Source organism: Eurosta solidaginis, chromosome 2 (genome assembly GCF_040869045.1).
Source record: "Eurosta solidaginis isolate ZX-2024a chromosome 2, ASM4086904v1, whole genome shotgun sequence".
Taxonomy (NCBI): domain Eukaryota; kingdom Metazoa; phylum Arthropoda; class Insecta; order Diptera; family Tephritidae; genus Eurosta; species Eurosta solidaginis.
Genome location: NC_090320.1, coordinates 184,908,248 through 184,923,601, shown reverse-complemented (window position 1 = coordinate 184,923,601; position 15,354 = coordinate 184,908,248). Strand labels below are relative to the sequence as shown.

The window sequence follows — 15,354 nt, the reverse complement described above, 5'->3', positions numbered from 1 at the left end:
AAAATACTGTCGCATTGTATTAATATAGATGATTGCAATGAAGATGATGAGGAGTTGACAAACGAAGTTTACATGCAAGTCATAAATTCATATGAAGATTTTCCAGATATCCGTGTTGGCGATATACAAATTTGTCGATGCGCTGCGCATACAGTTCAACTTTGTGCATTAGATGTTACTAAAATCGGTGAAATTCAAAAATATATTTTAAGCTGTCGCAATTTAGTTAAATTTTGTCGAAAAAAATCAAATGGCTGCCGGGAGGTTTTAGAGTTCAAGGAATTAAGAGTTCCTCAGTTAGACACGCCCACTAGGTGGGGATCAACTTACCAAATGTTAAGTGACTTAAAAGCAGCAAAAGATATTTTAGTTAATTTGGAATCACCAAAGAATAAATCAACTGAAGAAAACTTTGAAAATAACGAGGCATTATGGGATTTTATTGAAGGGTATTGCGTTGTATTTAAACCCCTGCAAAAAGCTATCGTAAAATTTCAGGAAGAGCAATTGCATTATGGCGATTTTTATGCGCATTGGCTGAAATGCAAACTATGTACGCAAAAAATTGTAGACAATGAGGAAAATACGAGATCGTTTGTATATAAAGTAGGAAATAGCATTTTGCAAGCACTCGAAAAGAGGAGCAAGAAACTTTTGTCTAACGATAGTTTGCTGGCCACGCTCTTCCTTGATCCTCGGTTTCATCACACATTACAGATATCTCAAAAAAATGATGCCATTTCTTATTTAAAAAAACTATGGTATAAGATGAAACAATTTGATAAAGATGCACAACTATCACCCAGAGTTTCCACCATTTCATTTGACCTTGAAGCTGCTGATGAAGAAGAAGTACTTCTAAATACATTTCTGAGAAATGGATTGCTTGCCAGTGAATCAAATAATATGGTTACAGATGTAAACACAAATATTCAAAACTTACATCTTCCGTTTATGGCAAGTGATGGAAACGTACTGAATTTTTGGAAAGAAAGAGCACACAGCGACCCAGAATTATATGCTCTTAGTAAAGTTTGCTTCGCTATACCCCCAACGCAGGTGAAAATAGTTTAAATATTTTAAACCAATAACAGTAACACAGTTTTTTTTTTTTTTTTTGATTTTAGGTCACAATCGAGCGAGCTTTTTCTATTTTGAAAACAATATTAACAGAGAATAGAAATCGGTTAAGCGAAGAAACTTTGGAGGATATATTGTTGGTTAAACTGAATTCATCACACCTAGATGATGCTATAAATAAATTGTCATTATTCGAAGACGAAAATATGGAATAATACTAAATATTCTTATAATCCATTAAAATTTTGTTTTATTTTTTTACTTTTGAACTACATACATATTTAATTATTTTTCTGTTATCAAACAATATTACACAATAAAATAATCAATGAATAACGCTGGATCACAAATTTCTTTTGCCCCGAACACAGTTGCTTTCCCTTGCTGTGCAGCTCACTGCTGCTGAAATATGTAAGCCAGCATGTGCTTGTGCTGATTTTATTTAAAATTGCCAGCTATAGCAAACAATGTGCGCTGCAGCCCTGTCGTTTGCTGTCGCTTGAACTCATTGTTTTCTTTTCAATTCAAAGCCAAGCGCAATGTGTATTGCTGCAGTTTCCTCGCCCATGCAAGCACAGCAACAGTACCATTTTTAATGCTTTTGCTAATTTTGCTGCAGCATTTCAAACCCTGTTTAAATGCTGCTCGTAACCGAAGATGTCCCCAATCATTTCTCCACCTTCGGCCTCCAAGAAAATACATAATGGTTGGACAATACAAAGTTTGTGAGCTATTTGAACCCCAGGTAAGTGAAACTCTCCTGACATACCTGAATACGGCTTCAACATCCCGTACCTTATCGTTTTTTAAGATATTGACGGTCGTAACTGATGGTGGATGTTGTAGTCGAAGGTGTATATCAGTCAAGTTTATTTGCGACTTACCTTTGGTTCAAGTAGCTCACTTCCGCATGCCTTCTTCCCCTGATGAAGTATGATTATCATGTAGTATCTTAGTTTGCATGAGATATGAAGAATAAATCACCAAAACGATTGAAATAGCATGATAACGATGGTATTGATAGTTTCCTTGAATAAGATATTGTTTGACATCAATAACGTCACTAGGGCGCAACCCAATATGTGTGCCCACTAAGGGTGTTGATTCTCCCAATTCCTTACGGAATATACAGCGGTGGGCACGACGAAAATAATGGCGTGTTACGGGTAAGCCAAAATGACGGTTTTTACGTTTTTCCAGTATCCTAGTTACTCATCCGATACACCATCCAAGTAAGAGCAAGATAAAGTGACCAAATTCCTGCGTTATATTTATCATTTAATTTAAAACAAGTAAGGAAGGTTAACTTCGGGTGTAACCGAACATTACATTCTCAGTTGAGAGCTATGGTGACAACATAAGGGAAAATAACCATGTAGGAAAATGAACCGAGGGAAAACCTGGAATGTGTTTTTATGACATGTGTATCAAATGAAAGGCATTAAAGAGTATTTTATAAGGGAGTGGGCCATAGTTCTATAGGTGGACGCCATTTAGGGATATAGCCATAAAGGTGGATCAGGGTTGACTCTAGAATGCGTTTGTACAATATGGGTATAAAATTAAAGGTATTAATGAGGGTTTTAAAAGGGAGTGGTGGTTGTTGTATATGTGGTCGCCTTTTCGAGATATCGCCATAAAGGTGGACCAGGGGTGACCCTAGAATGCGTTTGTACGATATGGGTATCAAATTAAAGGTGTTAATGAGTATTTTAAAAGGGAGTAATCCTTAGTTCCATAGGTGGACGCCGTTTAGAGACATCGCCATAAAGGTGGACCAGGGGTGACCCTAGAATTTGTTTGTCCAATATGGGTATCAAAAGAAAGGTGTTAATAAGTATTTTAAAAGGGAGTAATCCTTAGTCCCATAGGTGGACGGCGTTTCGAGATATCGCCGCAAAGGTGGAACAGGGGTGACCCTAGAATTTGTTTGTACAATATGGGCATCAAACGAATGGTGTTAATGAGTATTTTAAAAAGGAGTGGGCCTTAGTTCTATAGGTGGATGCCGTTTCGAAATATCGCCATAAAGGTGGACCAGGGGTGACCCTAGAATTTGTTTGTACAATATGGGCATCAAACGAATGGTGTTAATGAGTATTTTAAAAGGGAGTGGGCCTTAGTTCTATAGGTGGATGCCGTTTCGAAATATCGCCATAAAGGTGGACCAGGGTTGACTCTAGAATGTGTTTGTACGATATGGGTATCAAATTGAAGGTATTAATGAGGGTTTTAAAAGGGAGTGGTGGTTGTTGTATAGGTGGTCGCATTTTCTAAATATCGCCATAAAGGTGGACCAGGGGTGACTCTAGAATTTGTTTGTACAATATGGGTATCAAAAGAAAGGTGTTAATGAGTATTTTAAAAGGGAGTAATCCTTAGTTCCATAGGTGGACGTCGTTTCAAGATATCGCCATAAAGGTGGGCCAGGGGTGACTCTAGAATTCGTTTGTGCAATATGGGTATCAAACGAAAGGAGTTAATGAGTATTTTAAAAGGGAGTGGGCCTTAGTTCTATAGGTGGGCGCCTTTTCGAGGTATCGCAATAAAGGTGGACCAGGGGTGACTCTAGACTTTGTTAGTACGATATGGGTATCAAATGAAACGTGTTAATGAGTATTTTTAAAAGGGAGTGGGCCTTCGTTCTATAGGTGGGCGCTGTTTCGAAATATCGCCATAAAGGTGGACCAGGGGTGACTCTAGAATGTGTTTGTACGATATGGGTATCAAATTAAAGGTATTAATGAGTATTTTAAAAGGGAGTGTGCCTTAGTTCTATAGGTGGACGCCTTTTGGAGATATCGCCATAAAGGTGGACCAGGGGTGACTTTAGAATATGTTGTACGATATGGGTATCAAATAAAAGATGTTAAAGAGTATTTTAAAAGGGAGTGGGCCTTAGTTCTATAGGTGGACGCCGTTTCGAAATATCGCCATAAAGGTGGACCAGGGGTGACTCTAGAATGTGTTTGTACGATATGGGTATCAAATTAAAGGTATTAATGAGAGTTTTAAAAGGGAGTGGTGGTAGTTGTATATGTGAAGGCGTTTTCCAGATATCGACCAAAATGTGGACCAGGGTGACCCAGAACATCATCTGTTGGATACCGCTAATTTATTTATATATGTAATACCTGCCAAGATTTTAAGGGTTTTTTATTTCGCCCTGCAGAACTTTTTCATTTTCTTCTACTTAATATGGTGGATGTCATAACAATTTTATAAAGTTTTTTCTAAAGTTATATTTCGCTTCAATAAAACAATCCAATTACCTTACCACGTTTCATCCCTTTTTTCGTATTTGGTATAGAATTATGGCATTTTTTTCATTTTTCGTAATTTTCGATATCGAAAATTGAGCGTGGTCATAGTCGGATTTCGTTCATTTTTCATACCAAGATAAAGTGAGTTCAAGTAAGCACGTGAACTAAGTTCATTAAAGATATGTCGATTTTTGCTCAAGTTATCGTGTTAACGGCCATGCGGAAGGACAGACGGACGACTGTGTATAAAAACTGGGCGTGGCATCAACCAATTTCTCCCATTTTCACAGAATAGAGTTAACGTCATAAAATCTATGCCCCTACCAAATTTCAAAAGGATTGGTTAATTTTTGTTCGACTTATGGCGTTAAAAGTATCCTAGACAAATTAAATGAAAAAGGGCGGAGCCACACCCATTTTGAAATTTTCTTTTATTTTTGTATTTTGTAGCACTATATCATTACTGGAGTTGAATGTTGACATAATTAAATTTTTTGTTAAAATTTTACTTTAAAAAATTTTTTTTTAAAGGGGGCGTGGTCTTTCTCCGATTTTGCTAATTTTTATTAAGCATATATATAGTAATAGGAGTAACTTTTCTGCCAAATTTCATCATGATATCTTCAACGAATGCCAAATTACAGCTTGCAAAACTTTTAAATTACCTTCTTTTAAAACTTAGCGGTGCCACGCCCATTGTCCAAAATTTTACTAGTTTTCTATTCTGGGTCATAAGTTCAACTCATCTACCAAGTTTCGTCGCTTTATCTCTCTTTTGTAATGAATTATCGCAATTTTTCGGTTTTTCGAAATTTTCGATACCGAAAAAGTGGGCGTGGTTATAATCCGATATCGTTCATTTTAAGTAGCGATCTGAGATGAGTGCTCAGGAGCCTACATACCAAATTTCATCAAGATACCTCAAAATTTACTCAAGTTATCGTGTTAACGGACGGACGGACGGAAGGACGGACATGGCTCAATCAAATTTTTTTTCGATCCTGATTATTTTGATATATGGAAGTCTATATCTATCTCGATTCCTTTATATATGTACAACCAACCGTTATCCAATCAAACTTAATATACTAACTGAGCTCTGCTCAACTGAGTATAAAAAGGAACTACAGAACTAAATACATACCTGAGGAAAAAAGTGATACCTAGATGGAAAAAGTAACTGCGGCTTTTCTGTAGTTTCTTCCAGCTAATCTACCATACTTTGTTCGAATAAACGTAGCAAACGACATATGCTCTCAATAAGTATATGATACAGTCGGCTTACTTTTGTATTTTGGCAAAGGATAGCCATTGCTTCGATTTCTAGTGGTACGCAAACTTTGTTTTCCTCTCGTTTTACACACATAGCAACTGCCGGTGGCGGAGTACCTATGCTGCCGTTCCCACTGTCTGCCATGTTTCGTTCTCGTGTCTTGCAGCGAAGCACATTGATAATTAAAATATCAAAATCGCTTGCTAATGGTAAACTCGCAATTCCGCTTTTCTTTTTATTTTTCTTCTCCACATTTTCATTTGTACCATCAGCACTGCTGATTGCTTTACTAACTGCCATCACTGCTATGAAGGTATCATTGGTAATACCCTGGCCCTGGGCTCCTGAGCTTGTCAAAAAAAATTTTGTAGATTCCAAGCAAAAGGCTAGGCTGCCACCTGAAAGAATTTTCCGCAAAATATGCATTTCTCGTCGTACATCCTATAAGTAAAATTTAATGAATACATATAAATGGCATAGGTATCTCTATTCTTACCTCCACTCTTTGCTGCGTATAAAAATTCACACTATATTTCAGTCTTTTGAAGCAGAAATCTCGACATAACTTCAATTCCATTTCTTCACAAGGCTGCTCCTCCAATTTACTATGTATAAAACTGATGCAGGGAGTCCCACAAGTGTACTCAGTGCAATAAAATTGGATTGTCTGTAATGTCCACGTCATTTAATATTTGTCCAATCTCCAAGTTTCACCAACCCATAGATCCAATTCTGCTGGAAACTTGTATTTGTTCATAATTCAAATGACCGATTGTAGATTAGGGCAGTAAAATTGCTTGGCAAGAACCCCTTCGTTGATTTGGCGATAAATTTTCTTTTATGGAAAGCCTAAAAAAAATGAATTTGAACAAATAAGTAACATGTAAAGAAATATTGAATAATGAAAAATGAATTACTTACCAAATAAAAAAGTATAAATAAATGTTTACAAAAATACGCCGTGTTGCATTTTCAAGTTGTTTTTATGCACATTGTTGCATTTTGAAGTATCTTTTAAAATCTTTAAAACGTTAGTAAAACTTTTGCAAAAATAAATTGTAACCCGGGTAGAACTTAATTTAAACTTTGAAAAATGTATTTATAATTATATAATTTATATTATAAACACTTATTTATTTGCTATTTTTAAAGTTTTTGAAAATATTCAGAATCATTTCACCTTTTAACATAACTTAATTATTTTTCGCTATCGAATGCAACCCAGCGCAAATTGTTGTACTTGAGACCAAAAATGCGACTCTAGACCTGAGATTTCCATCAGGTGAGCGAGGCTGTTTGTAGTTTTGACGTTTATCGCTTAGTGAACACACTTGTATAGGTACACTATGATCGACTGAACAGAAATTATGACAACATATGTATGTACGTATTTAATGTATGTTATGCTCTCAGCATTGCTAGAGTTATTGTTCCAGCTTAAGTTTAGTGAGTGTGCTTAACTGACAGCAGCGTAATGTTGTTAGGGGGACTCATGTAACGGTATAAATGCCTTATAAAGTGTGTAAACGTATAAATTTATCTAGTTTACGCACGAGCTGTCAAATTTTGTATGAAAAATCATTTACACAATTTGTATAAATTTACGCGCACATTTCATTGTGTAAACGCGGTAAACTCAAAGGAATGCAACCTTGCAGACATTACAGACGGCATTTTCATCAAAAATATGCAACATCAGCAAGTAAAGGCGTTTTAGTTTTGATTTTTCACTTAATCTTGGTATTTTTTAATTTGTATAACAATCAAAAAAATTTTTTTGGAAATAATACAGCTGAAAAACAATCAAGTTTATCAAGAGTATTACTAGGTGCGTTCATATAACTGTGTGTGTAAATGGATATAATTTTACACCTTATAAGTTTATATGCTATCATGAGTCCCCCTGTTGTTTTAAGACCAAATTTCTGTAGGTTTGTGCACAATGGTCTACATCTGATTTAAAATTCATTTTTATATCATTAGGGCTCAATCAAAATTATCAAATTATATTAAACAAGGCTATTAAATTTACCAATAAAATCGAATTATGGCAGTAAAATTATTCTAGACAAATAAAATGAAAAAGGGCGGAGCTTTGCTAATGAATTATCGTACTTTTTGGGTTTTTCGAAATTTTCGAAATCGAAAAAGTGGGCTATAGTCGGACTATAACCGATTTCGTTCATTTTAAATAGCGATCTGAGGTGAGTGCCCAGGAACCTACATACCAAATTCTACAAGATAACTAAAAATTTACTCAAGTTATCGTATTTATGGAGGGACGGACAGACGGACGGACGGACATGGCTAATTAAATTTCTTTTTTCGCCCAGATCAATTTGATATATAGAAGTCTATATCTATCTCGATTAGTTTATGCTGTTACGTATTACCGTTTTGCGAACAAAGTTAATATACACTGTGAGCTTTGCTCAGCTGAGTATAAAAAATATGTGATGATGACCACTCGGACAAACAGGCAGATCGACCAATGAATAGGTAGGCAGTGCTAACCTAAACTTTTTTCTGTTGAGGCTACCGATTTTTTAGGTTGACTTAAATAGGATATCAAAGAAATCGCTAGGCGCCACCACTGACCAAGCGATAGTGGGTACCGAAAAAATCGGATTTCGTGAATTCGCCACCCCAAAATATCTCTCTGGATCCGCTCCTGGTGTAGTGTATGTAAATATATTTATACCAATGTATTTTTACAACAGTAATCTACTTTCAGTTAAATTGTATATTGCACGCAATTCATTCATTCAGAAAGTCTTGCTTACACTTACTCTAGTGTATGCTGAAAACAGTTATTAGTCAAAGGCCATCAACATTTCTTCAATTTATTTCAAGAAAAAAGTACTGAGTAATTTCCTTAAAAAATGTCAACATTCAGCATGATTTCCTTTCTCCATAGTTCATTGGTGTGGTGACAAAACTGAAGTGTATTGCAGAAAATTAAGTAACACAAGCACCGAACTTAATACTGCAGCCTTGAGCTTAAATTGTACAGTATATTTAGTTTCAAACATATTGATTTTTTAATCTTATTGAGGCACTTTTTTATACTTTTGATCACACAGGTTACATAATAATTACTACTGGTAATTATTACCGATTAAGTTGATTATTTTCTTAAAAAAATATTCATTACTTCCCAATCTTATATATTATTTCTAAATACTGTTTTTATGTGCTGGTCCCTTTTTCGCTCTTATTTGGAAGCCAAATCTATAAATAAAGTTTTGGCTGTAAAGATGGAGATTCTTGCCATTAGCGAGCTTTGTTTAGCCATATTTTATTAAAATAATTTGTTAAAAATAAACGAATGTGAGCACACAAATAAATTTATTTGTACTATGGCACTATTGTGAATATTTGATTAGAACTAACACTGCATTACCGGCAGTTGCTAACATTCGCCCAGATGGCAGCGAAAGCGGATGTAATTTATAGATGATTGATTGATAGAACAGCTGATTTTTTTTGATATTTGATATGAGTCTTTTATATTTGTTGCGCAAGATGAGCACGGGTCCGGCTAGTATTTTCAAATTTTTATAATTGATTTAGATTTCTTACGATTATTGAAAAAATAATCAAAAGTAATCGAAACGACTTTTTTTGTCCGTCTGTCTGCCTTTTGGCCTGCCTGCTATGCACACGGAGTATATGAACTTTGATTGGATAACGGTTGGTTGTATAGGTATAAAGGAATCGAGCATCAGTATCGAAATAAATTTTGACTGAGCTATGTCCGTCCGTCTGTCCGTTAACACGATAACTTGAATAAATACTGAGATATCTTCACCAAATTTGGTACACGAGCTTACCTGGACCCATAATAGATTGGTATTGAAATGAGCGAAATCGGATGATAACCACGTTCACTTTTTCGATATCAAAAATTTAGAAAAATGGAAAAAATTAGAAAATTCAAAATCGAATACCGCCAAGCTGACGAAATATGGTAGAAGGATTGGTTTTATGTCGTAAAACAGAAATTTCAAAAATTTGTGGAATATGGGAGTGGCACCACCCACATTTAGAAGAAGAAAATTTGGAAGTTTAACCAGCCGTAAATCAAAAGCTGTTAAAGATATTACGTTGAAATTTGTCAGAGAGGATAGTCCTTGCTAAATTATATAGAGTGAGTGAAGATAATCAAAATCGGTTAAAGACCACGCCCGAAATGGTAAAAACATATCAGTAAATATTTCTTTTTTTTCAGTTAGTAAACAAAAAATAATAATTGAGTAATAATTATTATTAAGCTGTGCTAAGCGCTTGAACTTTTAAACATTTTATTTTGATATACATTAAAGACTAACGTCTCATGGAAAAACTCGCAGCATAAAAACTTAAAGAAAATATTAAAACCCACGCTAGTATTTATTCAAACAAAACTACACGTTCTGTGTCTTCAACTTACTCATTTACTAAAAAAAGTCAAATAATATAAGATTTAAAATTTGTTTTATATTTCGTAGTTTAAAATGTTATGACTTTTTCTCTGAAATTTTCTATGCATTATAGAAATGTTAAATTTTACTATTAAAATCACATACACTTTTGTTCTAGTAGTGCCAAGATAGGGGTTCCCATTGCTATAGCGGGTATAAAAATTCTCAGGCCTTGTGGCAAAGCTGCAGAACTACAGGATTACAATAAAATTGTAAGTTTTAAAAAAGATTTCAAAGCAAGAAAGCATGTTGAAACACTAAATGAAAACAAGTAAGGAATGCTAAGTTTGGGTGTAACCGAACATTACATACTCAGCTGGGAGCTTTTGAGACTAAATAAGGGAAAATCACCATTTAGCAAAATGAACCTAGGGTAACCCTGGAATGTGTGTATGACATGTGTATCAAATGAAAGGTGTTAATGATTATTTAAAACTTAGCGGGCCTTAGCTCTATAGGTGGATGCCTTTTCGAGATATCGCAATAAGGGTGGACCAGGCGTGACTCTAGAATGTGTTTGTACGATATGGGTATCAAATTAAAAGTATTAATGAGGGTTTTAAAAGGGAGTAGCCCTTAGTTGTATATGTGAAGGCGTTTTCGAGATATCGACCAAAATGTGGACCAAGGTGACCCAGAACATCTTCTGTCGGGTACCGCTAATTTATTTATATATGTCATGCCACGAAAAGTATTCCTGCCAAGATTCCAAGAGCTTTTGATTTCGCCCTGCAGAACTTTTTCATTTTCTTCTACTTAATATGGCAAGTGTCACACCTATTTTACAAAGTTTTTTCTAAAGTTATATTTTTCGTCAATAAACCAATCCACTTACCATGTTTCATCTCTTTTTTCATATTTGGTACAGAATTATGGCATTTTTTTCATTTTTCGTAATTTTCGATACCGGTAAAGTGGGCGTGGTCATAGTCGGATTTCGGCCATATTTTATACCAAGATAAAGTGACTTCGGATAAGTACGTGAACTAAGTTTAGTTAAGATATATCGGGTTTTGCGCAAGTTATCGTGTTAACGGCCGTGCGGAAGGACAGACGGTCGACTGTGTATAAAAACTGGGCGTGGCTTCAACCGATTTCGCCCATTTTCACAGAAAACAGTTATCGTCATAGAAGCTATGCCCTTACCAAACTTCACAAGGATGTGCAAATTACCTTCTTTTAAAAGTGGGCGATGCCGCGGTCATCGTCCAAAATTTTACTAATTTTCTATTCTGCGTCATAGGGTCAACCCTCGTACCAAGCTTCATCGCTTTATCCGTCTTTGGTAACGAATTATCGCACTTTTTCGGTTTTTCGTAATTTTCGATATCGAAAAAGTGGGCGTGGTTGTAGTCCGATTTCGTTCATTTTAAATAGCGATCTGAGACGAGCGCCCAGGAACCTACATACCAAATTTCATCAAGATGCCTCAAAATTTACTCAAGTTATCGTGTTTACAGACGGGCGGACGGACGGACATGGCTAAATGAATTTCTTTTTTCGTCCAGATCATTTTGATATATAGAAGTCTATATCTATCTCGACTAGTTTATGCCGTGAGTTTATGCTGTGAGCTCTGCTCAGCTAAGTATAAAAAAAAAAAAAATAAAAAACCGTAAACCTCATTTTACTGCTTTTACAATTACAAGAATCGCGTCATATTTTAGGCTCAGAAAATAGCCAAAAGAGTTACATTTGTACCAGAATCAAATGATAATGGGCCTCCATAGAATCTTTGTGTGCGCTAACTTTCGCATGTATACGTCACAATGACTGTCGACTTTGACTGCTAATAACTTAAAAAGCAATCAAGATATCTTCCTCTGGTTTTTACCAATTTCTAGAACAAACTTTCACTTGTAATAAATCTTAAAAAAAAAAACTAAGAGTTAGGATCTTTTCGCGGAACATCACATATATACATCTATCACATATATAGATCTGACTCTGTGTTGAAGGAGTATTATGGGAGCACTATTTCCGATCTTCCAACAAATTTCCCGAACCTGCTCAGGAGAGCTTCTACGTCAAAAAACTAGGATTTTTAGGTAGTAGTTATTTAGGTTTAGATCAGACTTTTTCAGTATTTTCCTCAAATGATGTCGACGTATCGTGTTCTAGGGAAGTTTTTGATGATCTCTCGGTTTTGTCATACAATATAGCTAACTTGAATAGCAAATTTAAATTTAAGGAGGCTTTTAATTACATTCGAAGTTTTGATATTTTCTTTTTATTTGAAACGCTTGTTTTAGCTGAGGATAGATCAAAGTTCTTTCAACTTTTTAAAGAGTATCAGTTACATTGGATAGACGAAACCAAAGCACAAAAGGCTGGCCGTGCTAGTGGTGGTTGCTTGTTTGGTTTTAAAAGTGGTATTGAATCGCGCTACAGGCTGAAATTCGTCACAGCTTATGGTTGCACATATTTGTCTCTCCATCTAAGTGATGCCGTCTTCTGTTTCATTCCGCAATACTTGAACTGCACGCGGTGGAATGCTGAGTTTACATGTCTCCTAAATTTCTAGAAAATGTCAAACCCAGCTCATTTTGCATTGTAGGTGACCTCGGCTGCCGTGTATGCTCATCCAAAGTAGTAGGAAAGGAAGCATTATCTGAAGTGTCTCATGTTCGTGTCTCACGTGCTTCCAAGGACTCGGTAGTAGATAATAAAGGCAAACAAGTTATTAGTTTGGCTGAAGACTTTGGTGGGGTTATTTTAAATGGTAGGGTGGATGGTGATCTGAGTGGTGAATTTACTTTTTGCGGCGTGGTTGGCCGTACAGTTATCGATTATGCTATCTGTTCTTTTGACATTTTGGGCCTAATCGATAGTTTTTCTGTAGGATCAAAATACTTCCTGGATCATATGCCGATCGTTACGAAATTCCACGGTCGACTATGTCGGGCCTTTATCTTCTGCCAGACTCTCATGGAAACCGCGCAGTACGGAAAAATACAAAGAGGCTATCGCTAGTTCCTGCAATAACGATTATATATACTCCGTGGTACCTATTGATCACAAAGTGTTTATAATTACCGAAAAAGTCAAGTCGGCAGCACAAATCGCCAAAGGAAACTATCGTTTCTCGCCGAAAAATGAGTGGTTTGACAATCAGTGCTCAAACATACGCAGAAAGGTAATGAACGCTTTAAATATACTGAGAAGAAGGAATTCTGAATGCGATAGGGCTAAGTATCTCGCTCTCCGTAAAGAGTAGGTTACGCTTTGCAACCGGAAGAAACTAGAGTGGAGATGCAAAGAGATTGAACAGCTGAACACTGTTAGAAATTCAAGCGATTGGTGGCGTTTGGCAAACTCTCTCAAAAATGTCCGCTGTAAAGTAAGCTCCAACCTCCAAATCCATGATTTCTATTCCCACTTCAAGGATCTTCTTTTTCGCCATAACATTGACTCGTGTGTACACTCGGCTATGCCTCAGCGTACTGACCCCTTTCTTGATGCTCCTTTCGACTACTGGGAACTTCAATTGGTTATAGATAGTGCCAAATGCATTAAAGCCTCAGGGCAGGATAGCGTATGTTATGAGTTTTATAAATTTGCTCCGCAATGTTTCCTCAATGAACTGCAGGCGCTTCTAAATTTGATTTGATTTCAGTTCCGCAATTTTGATCGCTCTTTTCAAAAAAGGTGACCCTAACATTGCCACAAATTACAGAGGTTTGTCTCTTTTAGATACTATCTACAAAATCTTCTCTGGGCTCTTACTGAACCGCATAATTCTTGGATCGATTGTAACAATATCTTGGATGAGTCCCAAGCAGGGTTTCTTTGTGCTTTCAAGTATTGTCAATCTAAATTTTTCACGCAACAGAAGAACTTTTGTCTTCTTTGTAGACTTCTCGTGTGCTTTTGATAAGATTCTCCGCAATATGCTCTTTAACAAACTAACCTCCTATGGTATTTCTACTCATATAATTGAAATTTCGAGACTTATCTACGCTAATACATCTTGTAAGGTTTTGTTCGAGGGCAACTGTCCAATCTTTCACGGGGTCCGCCAAGGCTGCCTTTTAAGTCCGATTTTATTTTCTTTATACCTAAATGACTTGAATGATTATCTGTGCGGGGGCGTCATGGTTGATAACAGTAAGGTAAAGGTGCTTATGTATGCGGATGATTTGGTCCTAATTGCTGAATCTGCTGAACAGCTTCAGGAAATGATAAATTCCCTTTGCGACTACTGTAGCCAATGGGCACAACTGTCAACTTGAGCAAGTCGAAAATCATGATATTTAGGAAAGGTGGTAGGATGCTTGGATCCTGGAAATGGTCTTATGGCAGCGAAGACATTGAAAGAGTTAACGAATACAAATACTTAGGTCTTCTCCTCACTTGTCAGTTATCTTTTACTAAGCACTTAGATTGAAAGTTGTTGGATGCTAAAAACCCTATTAACGCAACGTGGTTAAGCTTCATTAACAACTTCTGTATCTGTTTGAGCCAGAAAATAAAAATTTTGAGGCTGCTTCCAGGTCCATCATGTTTTATGGCGCACAAGTATGGGGAGTCGCCCATTTCGACCAAGTCGAGAAACCCTTTAGATTTTTTATAAAAAAGCTGATTTCCTTTCCCTCCAACACGCCAAATTACATGCTGCATCTGGAAATAGGTTTGCAACCCCTATATTTACACACGCTCCAAAACACCAAAAACAAATAAAAAAGGACGATAGCAATGGCGACAACGACAACGGTAACCACTGTCAGCAAAAGCGCATCGGAAAAATTGTTGGAAATATACGCCGCTTCAAAATCATGGAGGAAACAAGCATCTCCTAGAACCAAGGCTCGCTGTGATCTGTACTTTGCTTCGAAGATATGAAGCAGCCAGGAGGCAGCTCAGTTGTCTGAGAAGCATTCTCGTATGCTGGTGTGGGGCAGGAGTGTCGCCGACTCAGTCCATTGGAGGGTGCATCTGGGGAGTTGCCCGATATGAAGGGGGCAGCAAGAGTCAAAAGACTTGCAAAGGAAATGCCTCCCTGAAATTCCTAAACGTGTCGACTCGATCACTGTGAGTGTCTTGGGCAGAGGTAGGGGAAATGTGGCCTTCTCTAGGGAAGAATCTGTGTGGCTTCCGCAATCTCTGGAGTTTATATGTAAGTCATGGGGGAGTTCTCATGGCCTCGGCAGTCCTTCGGGTATGCGGAATGTCATCATGGGCTCGTGCTGGCTGCGTGCGAAGACGAATGGTTATCGCATTATATTAGGATGATAGTCCGTCTGGGGGTTTAGCAATTATCAAGGCTATCCGCCTC

General features: G+C 36.7%; 1 pseudogene; it reads right to left on the bottom strand.

Moving 5' to 3' along the window:
* Positions 1-1,980: 1,980 nt before the first annotated feature.
* Positions 1,981-15,354, bottom strand: part of LOC137241777 (probable Ufm1-specific protease 2) — a 33,481-nt pseudogene continuing 20,107 nt past the window's right edge.